At 47.1% G+C, this 19,453-nt stretch overlaps 1 pseudogene; it reads right to left on the reverse strand.

The window, feature by feature from the left end:
• Nucleotides 1–19,453, reverse strand: part of LOC124711114 — a 206,826-nt pseudogene that overhangs the window by 54,668 nt on the left and 132,705 nt on the right.

Consider the following 19,453-nt stretch of genomic DNA (forward strand, 5'->3'; position numbering starts at 1 on the left):
TATTCCAAAAAGGTAAAAATTACCAACATTACGCCACTGCACAAAAAAAGGAGCCAAATGTAAAGTTTGAAACTACAGGCGGTATCAGTTTTGTCAGGCTTCAGCCAAATTCTTGGAAAACTGTTTCTTTGAAGACTAACATCCTTCTTGAATACACAAATGACTGATTCACAACATTAATTCAGAAATAGCAGGTCAAGCCAGTCATATATTTTTGCCTTTCTAGACAAACTACTAACTGTAGTCAGTAACAAGCAATGAGTTTATGGCGTATTCTTTGACCATAGTAATTTTTTGGTGTAACTGATCACACTGTTCTGCAGCAGAAACTAAATAATTGTGCAGTATGACACAAAATGGGTGGATTCATTCTTACCTCCATGACCTAATGTGTAATTTTAAATAAAAAGACTAACAAAATTTCTAATTTTGTAATACACAAAAAATCTGACATGGAGTCCCTCAAGTGTCAGTTTTTAGAAACTTACAGAAACTCTTCCCTGCAACATTTATCTTCACAACTGGCAGAAAAACCAATCAGCTAGAGAAAAATTTCAGGTAAGTCTTGCTGTGGCCTAGCAGCATTTGTGCAATGTAAGAACACTATGGCTCTGGCAAGGTGTCAGTCTTTGACTCAGTTCATTACTGACTACTGTTGCATATGCACGTGTGTGTGTGTGTGTGTGTGTGTGTGTGTGTGTGTGTGTGTGTGTGTGTGTGTGTGTGTGTGTGTCCTGGAATAAATTTTAATCATTTGTATTTGTGCCCATTATTGGATTTTTACCATCCTCATCTATTTCTTCTCTACTTTGGTGACCTCACACTGAACAATGCTATCAGATACAAACTATTCCACATTCAACTCATCTTGCTTACTGCAGCAAGGTTGCCCTCACACAACCTTCATACTCTACTAAAGAGAAAGTTCTATGACAGTCTTATACAATGAGTTCAGTGCTCCACAGCAACAACTACAACTCTTGCCTTCAGGTTAATATGATAGTAACATTTTCTTGTCCAGTGCTGTTGGTATCAGCAATATCCTCCACACACTGAACTGTGTGCACCAGTTACCAACCTCCTCGGTCACCTTAGCTACAAATATCACTTTCCTACAAACCACTACAGACAGATAGGGACTTATGTTTGATCATGTTGCACCTCGTGCTTCACATATGGTGTTGCTGTGCACATTTGCATTGCAGTATGCAGTCATCTAATATAGCCATGCATGGTCACCTACTCTCGTCTTTCTTGCACACTGTGGACTTTGCACAAAAGATTATTAAGTCATTCACAAATTAAATACTGTGCTACATGGACTTCACAATTTTTGCAGCAGCCCAGTCCTCCACTCTTACTACAAACAAGAAGACACGTGGTTCGTTGTCACTGAGTATTTTACATAATTATCACATTTATGATGACCGTTGGTGAGGGGAGGGGATGAAAAATTAGATCATTGGTCCTGTGACCTAAGGTAGCAGAACCCAAGGGATGAATTACCAGCACAGTCCAGTCAAGGGTAAGGAAAAATGGGGAAACAATGTAGTAAAATGACTGTCAGGACAGAAGGAAGAGGAGGGGGAACAAAATGGCACTAAAGACCAGACAAAAGTAGGGAATAACAGACACCTGGCTGGTGTGGAGGAAATGCCAATGCCTCCATGACCAGTGGCAACACCAATGGGGGGGGGAAATTCATGTACTTAAACCTGAGAGGACTAAACAAATTTGTGAAAAAAACTGAGGGCAGATGTAACCACATGAGGACCTTGCTCTAACATACAGGACAAGAAAAGTGGGCAGATATACTTTGTGTTTAGGATCTAAAGTCATGGGTAGTCCAGCAAAATATGGAACACCATGAGGAGAGCCCTGAACTACAAAGGTGTGTTGGGAAGGGGGGGGGGGGGGAGGGGGGCACTCGTTGTGGAGTAAAGGAACCGTGGGTAAACCTGGTAAGTGCAATATGAAGATGGCAGATTCAGATTACATCACCAGTAATGACTGGATTTCTAATCTCCAGAAATATGCTCACTTCTTGTTCAACAGGTCCAATAAAATAAGAGTGAAGTGATTTTACAGTTTCCATGGCCAACATGTATCTAAGTGTGATGTAGTGACATAAAAAACTTGCTGCAAAGAAAAATCTTCAGTGGGTTGCATCATCATCTTCCTGAGCTACAGGAGTATTTATGAACACTGTAGGATATTATAGCTCTTAGTATTGTGTCTTTGAAGATGGTTATTGTTACACAAGAGTATTACATATTATAATTTTAGACTTAAGTGATATTAATAATGTACATCACCACTTAACAACACTCAATCCATGAGGCTGGTTTTAAGCTCTTGCAGTAGAACAATATTCCCAATGATGTCTTTCCCTTTAACTAGTAGCAGCACGAGCCTCTGGAATGGCCAACCTCAATGTTTCTAGTTGCCTTGAAAAAGAAAGTTGCCCATGGTACTTCCATGATTTCGTTTTCATCAGGCAATTCACTACAGATATCAATCAGTAGTACTGTGTTGAGAATGTCATGACAAATTTCCTTTCATGGATGAACAGTCAACTGATACTGGTTTTGACAAACTTTCAAGAACACAACTAGAGAATTCACAGTTTCACAAGCTCTTACATGGTGAAACAACAGGATTGCACATTGAGGGCCATGACATACCTGTCTCTCCAAAACAAGTTCTATGTGACATCTCCCAAACTTGTCCTCATCCACTGGTGCCACCCACCTCAAGATGAGGTATTTTCAGTGAATTACATGAGCCAATCTTGTCACAGATTGCTTCATCTGGCCAAACGCAAGGAAAGACTGCAAATCTGATGTAAGTATGCACTGCCTGACAACATTCAAAATCAGGATAGGATGCAGAAACATGACTGCCATTATTGTATTCTATTTCAAAGTGCCACTTTTGCCACATTCAATTAGACTTTTTGGCCCCTTCCCAATTCTAATGGTTAAAATTTTATTCTTTCAGTGATAAAATGAGAAACGTAGAGGTTTGAGGCTACACAAGTACTGCCAAAACCACTGCAAAAGAATTGGTCAAACTGTGGATTTCCTGTTTCAGTGATTTACCACAGTAACAGAACAAGGCTGATATTTTGAGTCAGTACTTTTTACTGAACTTCAAGTATGCAGTGTCCAGCACTTTTGAACAGTTTACCACCCATAAAGTAACGGTTTGTAAACCACTGGCACCCAATGATAAATATTGCTCCCTTATGTCACGGAGAATAATCCCTGAAATGTTTTCTTTTAGGTGTGTGTACAGCTTATAAAGAACTTTGTGTGTCCACCATGGACCTCTTATGAAAAAACACTCACTCTTCTAGCAGACTTCACAAAACCGTCTCAATTTCCTACAGAAAGAATTATGATAGCTCATCTACAAAGTGAATTAACACATTGCACACAAAGATGAGCATGTAATGCTGCATCCAGTACTGTGATTGCATTATACCCACCCTGTTTAGAATCTCAAAGTAATTAGAACAACAATACCTGACATTCTAGTGCATGTCAGACTAGCTGTTGCCATTAACGAACTGGTTGGGTGGTTGGTTGGTTTAAAAGACGGTGAGGTACCAAACTACTGGGTCATCAGTTCCTCGTTCTGATTAAAGTAATTCCATAAGGGTGGGAGTAAAATAGAGACATACAAAACATACCTGGAACAAAGGAGAAAACCACAGGAATGACAGAAGGACAACAAACATTAAAATTGACAAAACTGGACAAGAAAACCAGAGAGAGAGATGCAAGAAACATGAAGATATGAAAACAAGAGACCAGATTACCATGGCTTGCTGACCACGAGGAGAGAAAGGAGAAGCCAAGAAGCCATCCACTCTACAACATGTTAAAACCTCCACCATGAAAGCACTAGGGTGGAGGACACAGAGGGACAAAGGACACGGGCTAAAACTTAGATCTAATGATAAAAGCCATCCCTACGAATAAAACATAAAACTAAAGCTGCTGTTGAGGCATTGACACCCAACACCGAAGGTAGGGTTCTGGGAAAGTTAAAATTCCAGCAAGAGGTGGATGACCATCATTTGTGGGCCACAGTGACACCAATGTCAGTTCTCACGATGGAGGAGGCAACCAAGCATTAGCCACATGTGGCCAATACGGAGCCAGCAGATGGCAACTGATTTCATGCAAGAGGACTGCAAGGAAGACTTCCACACATTTGTAGTCTCCTTAAGGACATGTAGACTGTTGTGCGTGCTTTTATGCCATTCAGTCTCCCAAAGCCAAAACACCCTGTGGCTTAAGACAGAATGCAGGTCAGATTCAGAGATGCCCATCTCCAGAAGCAGTTTCTGCATAGCCTGTTTGGCCAGCCTGTCAGCAAGCTCATTGTCTGGGATTCTACATCTGCATCTACATCTACATACATACCCCACAATCCACCATATGGTGCATGGTAGAGGGTACCTCTTACCACAACTAGCATCTTCTCTCCCTGTTTCACTCCCAAACAGAACAAGGGAAAAATAACTGCCTATATACCTCTGTACGAGCCCTAATCTCTCTTATCTCTCTTATATTTGTGGTCTTTCCGCAAAATGTAAGTTGGCTGCAGTAAAATTGTATTGCAGTCAGCCTCAAATGCTGGTTCTCTAAATTTCCTCAGTAGTGATTCACGAAAAGAACACCTCCTTTCCTCTAGAGACTCCCACCCGAGTTCCTGAAGCATTTCCGTAACACTCGCATGGTGATCAAACCTACCAGTAACAAATCTAGCAGCCCACCTCTGAATTGCTTCTATGTCCTCCCTCAATCCAACCTGATAGGGATCCCGAACACACTAGCAGTACTCAAGAATAGGTCATATTAGTGTTTTATAAGCGGTCTCCTTTACAGATGAACCACATCTTCCCAAAATTCTACCAATGAACCAAAGATGACTATCCACCTTCCCCACAACTGCAATTACCTGCTTGTCCCACTTCATATTGCTCTGCAATGTTACGCCCAAATATTTAATCGATGTGACTGTGTTAAGCACTATACTACTAATGAAATATTCAAATATTACAGGATTCTTTTTCCTATTCATCTGCATTAATTTACATTTATCTATATTTAGAGTTATCTGCCATTCTTTACACCAATCACAAATCCTGTCCAAGTCATCTTGTATCCTCCCACAGTCACTCAACGACGATACCTTCCCATACACCACAGCATCATCAGCAAACAGCTGCACATTGCTATCCACCCTATCCAAAAGATCATTTATGTAGATAGAAAACAGCGGACCTACCACATTTCCCTGGGGCAGTCCAGATGATACCCTCACCTCAAATGAACACTCACCATCGAGGACAATGTAATGGGTTATAATACTTAAGAAATCTTCAAGCAACACACATACTTGGGAACCAATCCCATATGCTTTTACCTTAGTTAGGAGTCTGCAGTGGGGCACCGAGTCTAACACTTTCCGGAAGTAAAGGAATATGGCATCCATCTGATACCCTTCATCCAGGGTTCACAAGATATCATGTGAAAAAAAGTTGAGTTGTGTTTCGCAGAAGCGATGAAAGCCGTGTTGATGCATGGACAGCAACTTCTGTCTCAAGGAAATTCATTAAATTCGAACTGAGAATATGTTCAAGAATCCTGCAACAAACTGATGTTAAGGCTATTGGTCTGTAATTTTGAGGATCCGTCCTTCTACCCTTCTTATATACAGGCGTCACCTGCGCTTTTTTCCAGTCGCTCGGGACATTACATTGGGCAAGAGATTCGTGATAAATGCAAGCTAACTAAGGAGCCAATGCAGTGGAGTACTCTCTGTAAAACCGAATTGGAATCCCATCAGGACCTGGCGATTTATTTATTTTCAACCCATTCAGCTGCTTCACAACCCCAGGGATGTCTATCACCATGTCCTCCATATGGGAGTCTGCATGAGACTCAAACAGCGGTATGTTTGTACGATCCTCCTGTGTGAAAGATTTCTCAAATGCTAAATTTAAAATTTCAGCTTTTGTTTTGCTGTCTCCCGTTGCCAGGCCACACTGATCAGTGAGTGACTGGATGGAAGCCTTTAACCTGCTTACTGATTTTACATAATACCAGAATTTCCTTGGGTTTTCAGCAAGATCTTTTGCTAAGGTATGATGGTGGTAGTGGTTGTATGATTCGCGCATCACTCTTAACAGCAGCACAAATCTCTACTAACTTTTTCCTGTCCTCATTCTCCCCATCTTTCTTGTACCGCGAGTGCAACTGCCTTTGCTTCCTGAGCATTCTCCGAATTGCGCTGTTAAACCACAGTGAGTCTTTCCCATCCGTAACCCACTTTTTCAGCACATACTTGTCCAACATGTGATTTACAATGTGTTTAAAATTTACCCATTATTCTTCTACGTCCATCGTACCGGAAGTAAATGAAGTCTATTCATTTACTAAGTGGGATGCTAACAACAGCTTATCAGCTCTTTCTAGTAAGAATACTCTCCTAGCCTTCTTGACTGACTTTTTAACTTTCATAACCATAGTTGTAATGACAACATCATGATCACTAATCCCTGCCTCAACAATGACACCGTCTATGAGGTCTGGTCTGTTCGTGGCTACCAGATCTAAAGTATTTCCATTACGCATTTGCTGTCGATTTAGCTACTGAAGACAGTTTTTGGATAATGTGTTCAAAAGTAGAATGAGACTTTCTCTCTGCAGTGGAGTGTGCGCTGATATGAAACTTCCTGGCAGATTGGTAGAGCACTTGCCCACGAAAGGCAAAGGTTCCGAGTTCGTGTCTCTGTTTGGCACACAGTTTTAATCTGCCAGGAAGTTTCATGTTCAAAAGTAATTCACATGATAGCTTGTCTGTACCACCTGTAATGATTCCATAGGCATCCCAGTCTATACTAGGTAGGTTGAAGTCGCCTCCGTCTAATATAGCATGATCCGGGTACTTCTGTGATACAGAATGGAGACTTCCGTTGAATGATTCTAGAACTGTCACGGTGGAACCTGGTGGCCAGTAATAACACCCCACAATTAGCTTTATTTCCCCTAGCCCTGTTAAATGTGTCCAGATAACTTCACAACCACACACTACTTCGACCTCAGTAGACACAATATTTTTGTCAGTTGCATTGAAGACACCACCTCATACAGTGTCTAATCTGTCTTTCTGATACACCTTCCAACCTTCACTAAATGTTTCAGAACTTCCTATCTCAGGGTTCAGCCAGGTCTCAGTCCCGAGAATAATTTGCGCACCACACGCTTCCTGGAGAGCAGTAAATTCAGGAACTTTATTCCAAACACTCTGAAAATTTGCCGCTAATATCTTGATAGCTGAGGCATCTTTACACTGAGCGTGTCTTGATTTCCCTGCCTGCACATTGATTGTTGAGTGTTCATCAGGACACCTCGCACTACTGCCTAGCCTAAAACGCCCATGTGCATGCCCCAAGTACTCTGCTACCCGAGTAGCCACTTCGTTTGTGTAGTGCACCCCTGACCTATCTAGGGGCATCCTACAATTCCCCACCCAATAGCCCAAGTCTAGAAATCTGCAGCCAAGACTGTCAGAGTCAACAAAGCCTCTGGTTGAGACCCCCCACTCAGCTCCAAACCAAAGGACCCTGATCCACACTGGGAACGACGCTGCAAATAGAGAGCTCTGCTTGCACCCTGCATGAGAAGGCAGCGGTCTTCACCAAATCCACCAGCCCCTTGTACAAACTGAGGATCACCTCAGAACCCAAGCGACAGGCATCATTGGTGCCGACGTGAGCAACTACTTGCAGACAACTGCACCCCATACGCTCGATAGCCGCAGGCAAGGCTGCCTCCACATCTTGGATGAGGCCCCCCGGCAGACAAACGGAGTGCACATTGGATTTCTATCCAGCCCTGTACGCAATTTCCCTAAGGGGCTCCATCACCCACCTAATGTTGGAGCTCCCAATAACCAACAAGCCTTTGCCCCTGTGTGCCTGCTTGGGCCCTGCTGAAGGAGCGGCCACCTGCCCACTGACAGGATGAACAGGCGAGGTCAGCCAGCTAGCCTCCACATTTGCCCTCCGCCTTGAGCGACACAAATGCGTTGCAGTCTGCCACTCACCCTGAGGTGAGGGCAGCCCCAACGCGCCGGGTACACTAGAAGGTGCCTCGGCGGCTGAGTCAGCGTACGCAGCAAGCCACACCTGGGGTGTCAAGCGACGCGCCAGACCCTCCACCGTGGCTGCACCTCGAGGCAGCAGCCTGTAAGTGGCTGACCGTGGCCAACAGCACGCTCAGCTGCTCGCGGACCACGGCCAGTTCCTCCTGTGCCCACACACGGCAAGCACACACCCTATCCATCCTATTGCTAATATCTAACGACTCCATAAATTTATACTCTACGACTATTGATAAGCAATGTTACTCCTCTCAAATATGAGAATGTACAAGGATTTTATGTAATTAAATATGCAAGTGCACAAACATTTGGAAAGGAATTAAGAATCAAACTATGAAACAAATATGAAAGCTAAATATGCGACTCACTACTGCACTGCTGCTGCACTGGTACTTCACCAGTGGCTGCTCAAGGCTTGTCTTCGGTCCACCCAAACACAACTGAATGATGGGACCAGTCCAGAGCATAGATGGACTCCAAAGGATGGTGAGGGTAGCAATGGTTGATAGCTTGTAGGTTGCTCAAGGAGTCAGTACAGAGGAGAAATGACTCACCAGGGCATGAGTGGATGCACTCAAGAGCATCATAAATGGCCATCAGTTCTGTAGTGAAAACACTGCAACCATCTGGCAAGAAGTGCTGTTCAACATGTCCTCCACGAACATATGCGAAGCCAACATGATCATCAGCCATCATGTCTTCAGTGTACACCACTTCATGATCTCGGTAACATTTCTGTAATTGACAGGAAGTGACAACTGAGAGCTGTGGGGTTAACTGAGTACTTAGGACTATGTGAAATGTCCAGGTGAAGCTTCAGCCTAGGTGTGTACATGGAGGTGTACATGAATAGACCAAGTACAGGTGGTAAATGCAAGGACTCAACATCAGACAGGAGATCCTACACGAACCACAATCTTGAGCCATGACCTGGGCCTCCAACGTGGGAGATGAACTGACATGGAATGGAAGAGGAGATGGTGATTCAGAAGCTCAGGAGAACTATGAATGTGTGCAGTATTTAAGAGGGAGGCAGAGGACAAGTTGAGACAGGAAAGTTTCAAAATCTCTACCTCAGCCAGTAAGCACAGTGCCACTTCAGCAACTTTCGTGTTGATGGGGATGAAATAATGATGAGAAGGCCAACACAACATTCAGTCCCTGAGCGGAGAAAATTTGACACAGCCAGGAATCTGACCCAGGCCATTAAGTATGACACTCAGCTACCAGGGGTCAAGTGCATGGTAGTGCAATGTCATTTTGTTGCAAATAAGCAGTACCCACTACTTGTGCCAATTGAGAATTCTTACCCCTCTCTTCTGTTATTCCTATTCACTTTAAAGGATTGTGATGGCAGTCACCTCTTTGTGCAAATATTCCCTGTGTCTGAATGTTCCTTATACCACCAACATACATCAAAGGGTAAACAGCACTGACACCACACTTCTGCTTAAATCTTAGAGTTGTACCAACTGAAAAATACTGCACCACAATGCTAAATGTTCTAGGCACTTCTGAGAAGGACCAAGCAAAGCTTACTAATAGGCCAGGCCTTGGTCTGCATATTCTGCACGTGTTAAGTTTGGCAAGCTGTGGCCGGCCCTACACTATTGGAAAGGAGCACCAGAATAATAAAACATGCTAAAAACAAAGACTCCTGTAGAGCAATATTTAAGAGCCAACATACTGCCTCTTATTTAGGCATGTAATACTAGTTTTCACAGAAGCAAGCACCTTGAAAAGAAGAAAATATCTTCAAGCACAATTTATTTTCTTTCTTATGTTACTAGGTACCCAAGATGAGAAATACAGTAATTACAAACATTTCTAGAGGTGAAGTATCATACTGGCATTATACTGTACAAACTCATGCTATCCAATTGTTTCAAACGGATACCAAACTTACAGAAGATTGGAATGAAGCTGAAAAGTAATTGGTTGACAACTACCTTCTGTGAGTTTTTGGAATGCTGTAAAAAATTAGTACTACTGATCAAATATTCTTCACCATACTATTCTCTCAACCTTATTTGTTTTTATAAGTATGTTATAAATATGCTGCATGTAATTATTTTACAAAATACTATTATGTATAAAATTTATTTACTATGTCTAACATAACATCTCCTGTGATACAACTGGATGAGTGAACCTACTCACCAATTGGCAGCAGGAGGAACACTTAACTATCTTTAAATTTTCAAGCTTTTGGAGCTTGTGGCTACTCCTGCTAGAGAGTCAGTGAGAAAAATTGCAAGTATCAGTACCTTCGTATGTTATTTCTCTTGCCACTGCTTGGCGAGTAGTTTTATCTGTCCAATTAGATTGTATTTTAAAAAAGTGATTATTTTCATTGATACTCAACTTGTTATATATGTAATCTCTGTTGATATGCTCTAAATTGTGAGTTACAGGACCATTAAAGTAATGCAAACATGACAAATCATTAGAATAATTAACACTGTCTAAAAGTAATGTTGTATTAACTTATTCACATTGAGGACAAAATTGAATTTATTCCTCTGTGTTAATAGATTCTTTACAAGGATTCACTGTTTTCAAACATAATGAAGTTCTTTAAGAGCACAGATTATCTTGTGGGACCACAGTGGCTATCATTTTTTAGTCCAAAAATAAAGTTTAACCTTGTTCAGATTCTAAAAACTTCAATATTTTTTATGTTGATTTGGATTGTGGGGCTCTCAACATCATGGTCATCAATGCAATGACGAAAAGTCAACATGAAAATCTCATGGGTGGGGACAAAGGCTGTCCCCACATGCGGATCAGTTTACAACGTATTAGAGTCTGCCGCCCTTCCCCACCAGTTTAGGGATGAGGCCTGACCGTTCACAAAATTTCACCACTCTTGCAACACTGGTATCGGTATCTGCAAGGATGGTGGGCAGATCTCCAGTGAGACCAAGGGCTGCCTTAATATCAATATACAGGACACATGTAGCCACAACATGCTGAACTGAAAGCAGCACACCACAAACTTCACAGAATGGTGTATTCTTCCACCAGAGGAGGAAGCCATGTGTTTTTTTTTTTTTTTTTTTTTTTTTTTTTTTTTTGGGTAGGGTTTAAGGGCGCTCAACTGCTGAGGTCATTAGCGCCCAGTCACTGGTGTTAGAGCACATGGAATCTGCTAAAACTCAAGGGGATGGGGGGACATCAGAAGGACCTGACAAAGATGCAGATAAAATAAGTAAAAAGGTTAAATGTCTTTGGACAAGCCAGTTAAAGTTATAAAACGCAGAATACGAGCAGCTGCTCGAGCGTCATCAGCTAAAACATCCGGTAAAGTAGATGGCAGGGACAGAATAACATGAAATTGACTAAAACGGGGACACGACAATAAAACATGGCGCACTGTTAATGCCTGACCACAAGGGCACTGCGGGGCTGGGTCACCGGAGAGCAGGTAGCGGTGGCTAAACCGGCAATGCCCAATCTGCAACCTGGTCAGAAGGACCTCCTCGCACCGAGATGGTCGGGAGGATGTTGTCCAAGCAGTTGGGAGCGGTTTTACTGCCCGGAGCTTGTTTCCTTGGAGGGATGACCAAGCATCCCACCACAGCGACACAAGCCTCTTACATACATCCCCACGAACGTCAGATGACGGGACACAATGGGAGGCTGGCCGAGGCAGGACGACTGCAGCCTTGGCTGCAGCATCCGCAGCCTCATTCCCAGGCACTCCTACATGTCCGGGAACCCACAGAAAGCTGACAGAACCACCATTATCAGCGAAAGAATGGAGGGACTGCTGTATCCGTTGAATCAAGGGATGGACCGGATTGGGAGCTCCAAGGCTCTGAAGAGCACTGAGTGAGTCAGAGCAGAGTACATACAATGAATGGTGGTGGCGGCGGGCATACTGAACGGCCTGATGGAGAGCAAAAAGCTCGGCCGTAAAGCTCGAACATTGGTCGAGGAGCCGGTATTTAAAGGTGGCGGCCCCGACGACAAAGGCACAGCCGACACCGTCGTCAGTTTTGGAGCCATCGGTGTAAATAAAGGTGTGACCGGCAAGTCGAGCACGAAGTTCGACAAACCGGGAGCAATACACTGCAGCCGGAGTACCCTCCTTCGGGAGTGAGCTGAGGTCGAGATAAATAGGAACCGGAGCCTGGAGCCAAGGTGGTGTCAGGCTCTCACCCTCTATGAAGGTGGTAGGGAGGGCAAAATCCAATTGTCAAAGCAGGCGACGGAAGCGGACTCCGGGGGGGCAGCAGGGCAGACACATACAACCCGTACTGATGGTCGAGAGAATCGGCGAAGAAGGACTCGTAAGAGGGGTGGTCGGGCATAGACAACAGCCGGCAGGCATACCGACACAGCAGTACGTCACGCCAGTAGGTCAATGGTAACTCGGCAGCTTCAGCATAAAGACTCTCGACAGGACTAGTGTAGAAGGCGCTGGTCGCAAGACGTATCCCCTGATGGTGGATGGAGTTGAGCTGGCGTAAGAGGGATGGCTGAGCGGACGAGTAGAAGCTCCCATAATCCAGCTTCAATCGGACTGTGGACCGATACAAGCGAAGCAGGACAGTGCGATCCGCTCCCCAAGATGAACCGCTAAGAACTCTGAGGACATTAAGGGAACGTGTACAAAGGGCCGCCAAATAAGAGACATGTGGAGACCAACACAGTTTCCTGTCCAATGTGAGCCCTAGAAACTTAGTTGTGTCCACGAATGGGAGAACAACGGGACCGAGATGTAAGGATGGCGGAAGGAACGCTTTATATCGCCAAAAGTTGATACAAACCGTCTTCTCTTCAGACAACCGGAAGCCATTTGCCACGCTCCATGAGTAGAGGCTGTCGAGACAACGCTGAAGGCAGCGCTCCAGGAGGCATGTTCTCTGGGCACTGCAGTAGATCGCGAAGTCATCGACGAAGAGAGAGCCCGAGACATTAGGTGGAATGCAATCCATAATTGGATTGATCGCGATGGCAAAAAGGGCTACACTCAAGACGGAGCCCTGAGGCACTCCGTTCTACTGGAGGAAGACGTCGGACAATACGGAACCCACACATACCCTAAACTTTCGTTCCGTTAAAAAGGAATCAATAAAAAGGGGCAGGCGACCGCGTAGGCCCCACCTGTGCATAGTGTGGAGGATACCTCCTCTCCAACAGGTATCATAAGCCTTCTCCAAGTCGAAGAACACGGCTACCATTTGGCGCCTTCGCAAAAAGTTGTTCATGATGAATGTCGACAAGGTCACAAGGTGGTCAACAGTGGAGCGGCGGCGACGAAAGCCGCATTGGACATTAGTAAGTAGTCATCGAGATTCAAGAATCCAGACTAACCGAGCATTAACCATGCGCTCCATCACCTTACAGACACAGCTTGTAAGAGAAATTGGGCGGTAACTAGAAGGAAGGTGTCTATCCTTCCTGGGTTTGGGTATAGGAACGACAACGGCGTCACGCCAACAAATGGGGACTTGACCTTCGGTCCAGACGCGATTGTAGGTACGAAGAAGGAAGCTTTTGCCCACCGGAGAAAAGTGTGCCAGCATCTGTACGTGAATAGCATCTGGCCCCGGAGCAGAGGACCGGGACAGTGCAAGCACACGTTCGAGTTCCCGCATAGTAAAGGGGGCATTATAAGTTTCCAGATTCAGCGAGTGGAAGGAAGGTCGCCGAGCCTCTTCTGCCTCTTTCCTGGGAAGGAAGGCAGGATGGTAATGGGCGGAGCTTGAAACCTCCGCGAAAAAGCGGCCAAAGGCGTTGGAGACAGCCACAGGATCAACAAGGACCTCATTACCTGAGGTCAGGCCAGGTACTGAGGAGTGGGCCTTAATGCCCGACAGCCGGCGCAGGCTTCCCCAAACGACAGAAGAGGGAGTGGAACTGTTGAAGGAGCTGGTGAAAGAGGCCCAACAAGCTTTTTTGCTGTCTTTGATGACTCTACGGCATTGCGCTCGGAGTCGTTTGTATTCAATAGAATTCGCCAACGTAGGATGGCGGCGAAAGGTGCGTAAAGCACATCGTCGAGCACGGATAGCGTCCCTACAAGCCTCGTTCCACCAGGGGATGGAAACGCAACGTGAAGAAGAAGTAGTATGAGGAATGGAACGTTCGGCAGCATTGATGATAACAGCCGTGAGGTATTCGACCTGACTGTCACAACTGGGAAAATCGTGGACCAGAAAGGTCGCCAGGGAGGAGTAAAGTCCCCAGTCAGCTTTCAGTATGTTCCAGCTCGAAGGACGTGGGGATGGGGTGTGGTGCAGGAGACGAACGACACAGGGGAAGTGGTCGCTCGAATAGGTGTCAGAAAGGACATACCACTCGAACCGACGGGCAAGAGTGGTAGAACAGATCGAGAGGTCCAAGTGGGAGTAAGTATGAGTAGAGTCCGAGAGGAAAGTCGGGGCGCCGGTATTGAGGCAGACAAGATTGAGATGGTTGAAGACATCTGCCAAGAGTGAGCCTCTTGGATAGGATGCAGGAGAGCCCCAAAGGGGATGATGGGCATTGAAGTCGCCAAACAATAAGAACGGCGGGGGAAGCTGAACGATCAGGTGCATCATGTCAGCCCGACTAACAGCAGATGATGGTGGAGCGTAGATGGTACAAACTGAAAATGTAAAAGCAGAAAGAGTAATGCGGACAGCTATTGCTTGGAGTGGAGTGGTCAATGGGATGGGATGGGATGGTAATAAACATCGCCCCGAACGAGCAACATGACCCCACCATGAGCTGGGATACCGTCCACAGGGGTGAGGTCATACCGCTCCGAGGTATAGTGGGTAAAGGCAATACGGTCAGTCGGGCGCAACTTGGTTTCCTGGAGGCCAAGGACGAGCGGACAGTGCAGGCGGAGGAGCAGTTTTAATTCCTCCCGATTAGATCGAATACCTCTTATGTTCCAATGAAACAACGCCATCGCTATTCAAAAGGTTGGGGGAACGAGACGGGGGAAGAGCGGGTCACCTCGACGGCCGCGGAGGGCCAGGTTGCGAGGGAACAACGCTACAACTGACGGGAGGCGGATCCGGTTCCATCGACTCGTCGCCAGCCGCGGCCGCTGTCCCTAGTTGTGTAGGAGGGGCCGCATCATTTGCCGACGAAAGGCCGGCGGAGCGCCTGGCAGCAGAGCGTCCCGGCAAAACTGAGGACGGCCGGGAGCAGCGACTGACGGATGGAGCGTCAGACGAAACACGCCGGGGTGGAGAGGGGGATAGAGACTTCTTCTTGGAGGCCTTCTTTGGAAGGCCGAGGAGGCACAGGGATGGTGGGCTGGACCCGAAGAATGTCCTCACGCGCAGTGTCCGTTATGGAACGCCGGACCTCTGAAGCTGGGGTCCAGAATGTTGCCCCGATGGACGCCTGAGAAGAGTATCGCTTCGCAGGTGGCGTGGGGGGAGGAGGAGGGGGAGGAGGAGGAGGAGGAGGAGGAGGAGGGGGAGGAGGAGGAGGAGGGGGAGGAGGAGGAGGAGGGGGAGGAGGAGGAGGAGGGGGAGGAGGAGGGGGAGGAGGAGGGGGAGGAGGAGGAGGGGGAGGAGGAGGGGGAGGAGGAGGAGGGGGAGGAGGAGGAGGGGGAGGAGGAGGAGGGGGAGGAGGAGGAGGGGGAGGAGGAGGAGGGGGAGGAGGAGGAGGGGGAGGAGGAGGAGGGGGAGGAGGGGGAGGAGGAGGAGGGGGAGGAGGAGGAGGGGGAGGAGGAGGAGGGGGAGGAGGAGGAGGGGGAGGAGGAGGAGGGGGAGGAGGAGGAGGGGGAGGAGGAGGAGGGGGAGGAGGAGGAGGGGGAGGAGGAGGAGGGGGAGGAGGAGGAGGGGGAGGAGGAGGAGGGGGAGGAGGAGGAGGAGGAGGAGGGGGAGGAGGAGGAGGAGGGGGAGGAGGAGGAGGAGGAGGAAGGAAGTGTGGCCCCTGGGGCAGAGGGGGTGGGGGCCACGGGGGAGGAGGATTTGGAAGGGAGGGATTTGGGAGGCGGAGGCAGATCCCCCTGATGGGCGGAGGAGGCGGAGGAGGCGGACGTGGGGCAGGATAGGGGGTGAGGATACCGCGGAAGGAGTGGACACAACTGAGGCGAACGAAGTGGTCAATGACACGGGATGGAGGCGGTCGTACTTCTTCCGGGCCTCAGAATAAGAGAGCCGATCCAAAGTTTTGATTTCTTGTATCTTCTTCTCCTTCTGATATGCGGGGCAGTCTGAGGATCGAGGCGAGTGGATGCCAGGACAATTAACGCACCGAGGTGGTGGGGTGCATGTATGTTCCTCACGAAGAGGACGTCCACAATCGTCACAAAGGGGCTCAGCCTCACACCGTGATGACATGTGCCCAAAGCGCAAACACCTAAAACAGCGCATAGGAGGCAGGACGTAAGGTCGCACGTCACACCGGTAGCACATCACCTTTACCTTCTCCGGGAGAACGTCCCCCTCGAAGGCGAGGATAAAGGCCCCGGTGTCGATGCGACGGTCTCTGGGGCCGCGCTGGACTCGCCAGACGAAATGCACGCCTCAGCGCTCCAGGTTGGCCCTGAGCTCATCAGATTGTAGCAGGAGGTCACGATGAAAAATAACCCCCTGCGTCCTATTTAGTGCCAGATGTGGGACAATGGATACTGGGATGTCCCCTAGGCGGTCGCACGCCTGGAGCGCCGCCGACTGTGTGGCGGAGGTGGTCTTGAGAAGAATGGACCCTGAACGCATCTTGCTGAGAGCCTCGATTTCCCCGAAGACGTCCTCAATGTGCTGAACAAAGAACATGGGCTTGGAGGTGACGAACGTCCCCCCATCGGTTCGACAACAGACCAAATAGCGGGGGAAGTACTTCGCCCCAAGCCGGCGGGACTGTCCCTCCTCCCATGGAGTGGCCAATGGGGAAAGGGCAGGAGAACCAGAACTAGAAACGGTACCTTTTCTTTTGAAAGACTCAGCCGCAGAGCGACCTGATACATGTTGACGTTTCATCTGCGAAACGTCCGCCCCGATACCACTCACTCCGACCAGGGGCTCTCCCCACGGGCGCCACCCAGCCACAGCAAGGGCCACCTGGCAGGATGACCATTGCCGGGAGTCCTGATGCCCCAAGGGCATCTACTCCTTGGCCGACGTGGGGAGGGTGCAGCTCAGGTATCGGCAGTACGATCCCTGTGTTGTCAGGGGGCTACAACCTAGAGGGTACATGACGACCCCACCACAACGGGCTGGCTACCGTGCTGGATTTCTGGTGCCATGGAAAGTCCATCATGATCGCTGGTGCAGATGGAGATGCACTATGGGCGTAACTTGGACAACCAATCACGCGTTGAGGCCCAATTTGAGGAATAGTGGGTATGGTTACAACGTCTGTGCAATGCTGAGTGCCAAGGTCTTCGTGCACTTAGGACCAGTTGTACACCATGTAAGGTGTCCTTCCCCAAAAGGCTCGTACTTCTGTAGAATTTTGAAAAATGGAGGTCAAACCCCAAGGGGGACTATCACATGGAAGGCCGAAACGGTTGAACTCCTTTTAGTCGCCTCGTACGACAGGCAGGAATACCGCGGGCCTATTCTAATCCCCGGACCCGCAGAGGGAGAAGCCATGTGTGAAAGGGCTATGCTGAATGTGCAGTATGGTAAGCAAAACTTCCTTCAAGCACTGAGGCTGACATGAAGTTCGCCAAGCCTTTGTGGTCAATTTGAGCGACCACAGCTTGTTGTCTGTAACCAGTCAGTCTCCCACTGACACAGGATGCATCTGTCAGAAAATGAGAATGGCATGCAGCGGGATGGGACATTGATGGACAGCACCATTCCAACATCCTTCCTTGGAATCTTTGTCAGCCATTTCATTACCCTGTATCCCAATGTGGCCAAGTACCCATCAAAAGATTACCTCCTTGCCATGGTGTTAGAGTCGCTGTAAGGATTCATGGATGAGCTGAATAAGTGTGTCTACCAAATACATTTAGTGAAGTGCCTGCAGCACACGGAGTCTGAACACACAAGGTAACTCTTACAGTGATGTCTGTGAACCCTCTCCAGTGCCATCAGAATGCCATGTAACTCCATGTCATAACTTTTAAATTGTTCTGGAAGATGCACTTTAAAAGCAACATCAGGGAAAACTGCAGAACAGAGCATTCCCCTGCTGGGATCCATCTGTATAAATAATGTTAAAACTGTGGTACATACTTGAAATAGATGGAAACAAAGTTGTAAAAACCAAATCAGAAATACAACTTTTTGTGTACTTTGTCAAGCTTAAAATCACTTTGGGCCTCTGAAGACACCAAAAGTGGCAGTTCGTTCCATTCCTGGGTGTATATTTTCATGCACAAGAGATGCAGATCTTTGAGACAGTCTGTAGCATGTATACCAAATGGCTGGGTCGCTTGGGGCCAATTCCTGAACAGTTGTTCGAAGGTGGGTTGGATCACTGAACTAAATGCCAATGACTGAGGTGACGCTGAGATTTTCAGTGCCTATAGACCCAAAAGGATATGTCACCAAATCCAGAATGGTGGTTTTGCAGCCTCTGCACACAGACTGAACTGGGCTGGTCCAAAAGGCTCCACTCAATATCTGAATGCCCTCATGGTGGACAACATCTGACATCCAAAGATGGGAAGGATGGGCCAATCTATAGACCATGCTGCCCTAGTCTAAGTGTGATCAAACAAATGCCGTATAAAACTGCAGGAGTTGGGACCTGTCAGCTCCCCACGTTTATCCATCAAGGCATTTCAAAATGTTCAACAACTGGAAGCCCTTTGTTCTTAGGTCTTTCAGGTGTGAGAGCTTTGTTAGTTTAGAGACAAATAATAAACCCAAAAAGCACGCAGTGTCTTGAAAACTCTAAACACGGTCCCCCATTGTAATCTCTGGTTGGTTAAAACTCTGATGAGCATGATTAAAATTGACACAAATAGTCTTCTCAACTGAGAACTGAAAACCAGTTGTGTGGGACCAGGTTTCCAGCCTCCTAATGGTCAGCTGTAGCCACCTTGTCATCGTCTTTAGATTAGAGAAGGGAAGAAGATTGCAAAGTTATCCACAAACAAAGAGCATTTGACAGGGCTCCAGATGGTGGAGGAAATGCCTTGATAGTGATGGAAAACAATGTGACACTGAGGACACTGCCCTGGGGCACCCCATTCTCCTGAACATAGCAATTAGACATGGCATCGCCAATGTGATAACAAAAATGCCAGTCCTCGAGAAATGATTGGCTCAGAAGTGGCAGATGTCCACATAATTCCCATCCTTGAAGTTGACGAAGGATGATGTAGCTCCAAGTAGTGTCATATGCATTTTCGGGGTGA

Source organism: Schistocerca piceifrons, chromosome 8, assembly GCF_021461385.2.
Source record: "Schistocerca piceifrons isolate TAMUIC-IGC-003096 chromosome 8, iqSchPice1.1, whole genome shotgun sequence".
NCBI classification, from domain to species: domain Eukaryota; kingdom Metazoa; phylum Arthropoda; class Insecta; order Orthoptera; family Acrididae; genus Schistocerca; species Schistocerca piceifrons.